A 5,521-nucleotide genomic window follows, 5' to 3' on the forward strand; every position below is an offset into this window, starting at 1 on the left:
TTGGTTTGGGGCCCGCCTCCACTTATAGGCTGCCCTCTGGGGCCTGTTACCCACCCAGAGCAAAGAGAGCAAAAGTGGTTGCTCCTTGGGGCTCACTTGCCCATCCAGACTGGGGAGAGAAAGGGGTGAGGCAGCCATAACTGGGGTCTTTGGAGCGTGCCCGTTGTGCCCGAGGCCTGCAAGAGGCTGCTACTGTCTGAAGTCGGTAGGGCCCGTCCCAGGGAACTGGACGCAGGTCTTGTGTCCCTCAGCAAAGCCGAGTTGCACAACCCCCCGGGAAGGTGCGGCTCATAAACCTGCACCTGCTCGGGGCTGGGTGGCAGCTGCCACCCCTGGGGTTGGAACCCCCGCGGTGGCGTCCCCACCTAGGCCTCTCACCCTGGCTTCGGCAGTGGCCAGTCAGTTCATATTCCACGCTCTGGGAGCATAGACTGGAAGCACGTCTAGCTCTACCTACGGGGCTCTTGCAGGCACTGGCGGCAGCTTTGGACTGGCCTCTGTCTCCCTCTGGGGTTGGGCAGTTCGCAGCTGTGGCTTGTCCCATCGACGGCATTTGCGACATTCAGTTCTTGTGTTCTCGGAGCAGGGGGAGTTAGGGTGACCCCATAGCAAAAGTCTCTCGCCTTTCTGGGAGGCCCAGTCTTTTCCCTGGAAGCGTTCAGCTATGTCCCGCTCAGCCCCGCCAGAGAATCTCTATGGCTGTCAACCCTGGTTCTCTCTCGAGTCCGTCTCCTGAAGCCTGAGTCTCAACATGAAGCCCTCACTTGCTGAGACGGGTGCATGCGCCACTTTTTGGCTGGGACTGCTCTAGGCAACCACCTCTGTGGTAAATTATCTCTGTTTTGCCTTCCCAGCCTCTATTGTTCTTTGAGGTTCTCTGAAATTCCGAAGCTCCCTGCCGTCCCCATCCATGAAGGGGTTTGCAAGTGTGCAGAAGCTTTTCTTCCATCACAACTCCCTCCTCAGGGTGCAGGTCCCTGCCCCCAGATCCTTTGTCTTTTTATGTATCTTTATCTTTTGCCCTGTGTCATTCTGATGAGATTCGCTTGCCTTTTGGAAGTCTGGGGTCTTCTGCCAGTGTCCAGAAGGTGTTCCGTAGGAGCTGTTCCACATGCAGATGAATTTCTGACGTATTTGTGGGGAGGGAGGTGATCTTATCTCACTCCTCCACCGTCCTGAAGGTTCTCCATTTTTTTTTGTTTTTATTTGTATTACTCTAGAAGATGGATCAAAAAAGATCTTGCTCTGATTTATGTCAAAGAGGGTTCTACCTATTTTTTTCCTCTAAGAGTTTTACAATACCCAGCCTTTCATTTAGGTCTTTAATCCATTTTGAGTTTATTTTTGTGTATGGTGTTAGGGAGTGTTCTAATTTCATTCTTTCACACGTGACTGTCCAGTTTTTCCAAGTGCCACTTACAGAAGAGACTGTCTTTTCTTGATTGCATACTCTTGCAAACTTTGTCATAGATTAGATGACAATATGTGCCACAGTTTATCTCTGGATTTTGTATCCTGCTCCATTGATCTGTATTTCCATTTTTGTGCCAGTACCATAATGTTATGATGACTGAAACTTTTTAGTAGCATCTAAAGTCAGGGAGCCTGATTCCTTCAGTTCCGTTTTTCTTAAGATTGCTTTGGCTATTCTGGGTCTTTTGTATTTACATTAAAAAATGTGGTCTTTTTGGGGGTCTAATTCTGTGAAATATACCATTGCTAATTTGATAGGGATTGCACTGAATCTGTAAATTGCTTTAGGTATATAGCTATTTTCACAATATCGATTCTTCCAAACCAAGAACGTGGTATCTCTCTGTTTATGTCATCCTTGATTTCTTTCAATGAAACTTTGTATTTTATGAGCACAGGGTTTTCCCTCCTTAGGTAAGTTTATTCCTAAGTATTTTATTCTTTTGATGCAATTGTAAATGAGATTGTTTCCTTAACTTGTGTTTTTGATTTTCATTTTAAGTGTAGGAATATAAGAGATTTCTTGCATTAATTTTGTAATCTGCAAATTTACCAAGTTCATTCATGAGCTCCAGTGGTTTTCTGGTAGCATCTTTAGGAGTTTCTGTGTATAGTATCATATCATCTGCAAACATTGACAGTTTAACTTCTTCTTTTCCAATTTGGATTCATTCCTTTTATTTCTTTTACTTCTCTGATTACCATGGCTAAGACTTTCAAAACTATATTGAATAAAAGGAATGAGAGTGCACTCCTTGTCTTGTTACTGATCTTAGAGGAAGTGCTTTCATTTTTTCAACATTGAGAATGATGTTTGTTGTGCGTTTGCCATATATAGCCCATATTATCTTGAGGTTGGTTTCCTCTATTCCCAGTTTCTGGAGAGGTTTTATCATAAGTGGGTGGTGAATTTTGTCAAAAGCTTTTTCTGCACCCATTGAGATGTCTATATGGTTTTTTATGCTTCAGTGTGTTCATATAACCTAACACATTGATTGATCTACAAATATTCAAGAATCCTTATATCCCTAGGTTAAATCTCACTTGATCATCAAGCATGATCCCTTTCAGGTGTTTTTGGACTTCATTTGCTAGCATTTTCTTGAGGGTTTTTACATGCATGTTCATTGGGGGTGGGAGGAGAAGGGGACGACAGAGGATGAGATGGCTGGATGGCATCACTGACTCAATGGATGTGAGTCTCAGTGAACTCCGGGAGTTGGTGATGGACAGGGAGGCCTGGCATGCTGCGATTCATGGGGTCTCAAAGAGTCGGACACGACTGAGCGACTGAACTGAACTGAAAGTCTTTATCTTCAGTATTCATCTAAGTGAAGCGTGATAGTGATACGTAGGACCCAAAGGATGCTGTCAAGGCTCTTCTTCATATGAAAAGTAAAACTATGTTCCTGGAATAATGTACAGAAAATTTAGGGCCATCTCCAAAGATTTTAAAAATTCAGTGGTTGTTAATGCTACTCCATAACCATTTAACTCCCCATTTTAGCCAGTTAAGAATATGAATGGGTTTGAGCATAATGATGGATAATCATAGTGATGATCAGATGGTGGTTTAAATTATCGTGGGTATTTCAGATGTGATCTCCTTACTGGAATAAATTGTACAGTCTCTGTCATTTGATTTGCAGCTACTGATCTGATGAATGATTTTGTTTTTAATGTATTCCAATTAGTATAGACTATCTTATTCAGTTTTCACAATTGGCAAGGACAGCAGTATACCTTTGCCATATTGCACCGTGTTATGTCAGATCTGTGTTATAATTTAGAGTGAAAGGAAATAAATCATTCTTACCCTTACATAGAATTCTTGTCTGCCATCTACACTGATGACAGCTTGCTGATAAAATCTGGATAGAATGAGCTAAGAGACGCAGATGCATGCATGTCAACATATGGAAAGTGAGTGTAAAAGGAGATTTGAACAATCCAAAGAAATTTCTAGGTGCCTAATTATTTAGGGCAATCTGGAATAGTTCCTAAATCAATAATATAATTAATAATAAAAGTATTAATAATTTGTTGTACCTTGTAGGCTTTACTATCAAGAAAGAGTCACATGTATTATTTTGAATATGCTCTTCAACTCATTTACTCAATAATAAAGGCTACTTGACTTGAATGGGGTTCAAAAAAAGATGCATTTGTCCATAGTTTAAAGGACTGAGTTTCTGTCATTACTCAGTGTTTTTACTTATGCTCAAAGTGCTTTTAGCATATTTAACATGCAACAACCCATAATAGGAGAAATGTTCAGAGCCCTGGAATGAGAATCATGCACTTTATATCAAGTAACTATTCTCACTTTGAAAAATAATCCTTGACTTGCTACTCTGCCTTGTTGGATACTGAACCAGCAACTACAAGATTCTTGCACTTTATATGAACTGAATCAAAGTTATGCGTGCCAGTTAGTGGTATATACTGGATGACGTCCAAGCAGGTCCCAAAGGCACATGTGGCATGGAAAAGTAATGCCCATTTCCATTACCTGTACTTGCTGCAGGGTCGCCCACTCTCCAAGCCACACTTGCTGCAGGGTCGCCCACTCTCCAAGCCACAAGCAGTAGCCTGAGAAGGAAACATTTCCAGCCTGTTTTCTCAGTCATTTGAGATGCTGACACCAACAGAAGAGAGGACTGTTATGGTGCATTAGTTCAACTCAGGAGTGGCTCTGAAGGAAAGCAGGAAAGGAGATTATTTAAGTGATGGACCTTCACTTTGCCTGGGAGGAGAGATATCCAGATAAGTGTCTCCACTGATGCGGAGACAGCGGGTAACAGCTTCACTGGATGATCTAGGAGTTGAAGGGACAAGACTGGACTCACAGTATCAATTTGCCAGTGGATTTTCTTTTTTGCCTCAGTTTTTAGAAACAGAGTAGTTTCTTTTCACAGCAATGTTTTCTTATAATTAAAATCACGATCTATATAACTGATGGCATTACTTATGGTTTGAATTTCCTGGCTATAAAATATCGTGACACTTAGATATAAGAACATTTTTTTCCCTGAAAGATATGAGATGTAACATTGTCAGCTGATATCCCAGTATTTAAGATAGATGCACATTTCCTAAAACATTTTCATTAATGGTATCATTTTTACCAAGAGGGCTTATATGATGTGCTGATTAGAATTGCATAGGAGTCCAGTGAATCACTGACTAAATTTTGAGAATCTAGCAGTCTTGTCCTTGAATCTTTTATTTTCAATCTATAGAAATCAGTGTTTTACTAGTCTTTTTCTATTCCCAGTTTCTAAAGATGATTGAAATGAGAGGATTATTACAATGACAAGGTTTCATTTAAAAGACCAATTATATGATAATGTGGATAAGGTGTGAATATAACAGTTCATTTTGGAGCTATTTCGGGGTAAAACAGTTCCATCTCTTGGATCATATATTTTAGATTTTGATTTTATATCACAGGTCTTTTAATACAATACTGCAGTGTTTCTCAAAGATAGCTAATGATCAAGAACTTTCAAGGTGTTAAATGGCCATACAGATTCCTGAATTCTACCTTAGACTTGCTGAATTAAATTTTACAAACACTGCAAATATTTTTAATGTTTGACTGTGGTTTGGAAGCACAGCCAGTTTCCATTTCTGGATAATTCTTTCCTGAGACTATTCTTTGCTTAGTCAACAGAAATTTTTCCTTTCCTGGGAATAGGGGTCTTGTGATAGAGTTCTTGGAGAAGAAGATGGCAACTCACTCCAGTATTCTTGCCTGGGAAATCCCATGGACACAGCAGCCTGATGGGGTACAGTCCACCAGGTCACAAAGAGTCAGACATGACTTAGCAACTGAGCATGCGCGATGCAGCTCTATCATTTCCCATAATTCCAAACTTAAATTTGGGGATATAATATTGTGTGTATGTGCATAATTGTCATTATATAACTAATTTTAGGAACAAAGACTGAATAAGTGACCCAGAGTATATTTGCTTCTAGATAAAAGACTTTTTATATATTTGATAGCTGGAAATGTTCTAACTTGAATTCTTTTCTGGCTGTG

This window comes from Bison bison, unplaced genomic scaffold (assembly GCF_000754665.1).
Source record: "Bison bison bison isolate TAMUID 2011002044 unplaced genomic scaffold, Bison_UMD1.0 scf7180017858048, whole genome shotgun sequence".
NCBI lineage: Eukaryota > Metazoa > Chordata > Mammalia > Artiodactyla > Bovidae > Bison > Bison bison.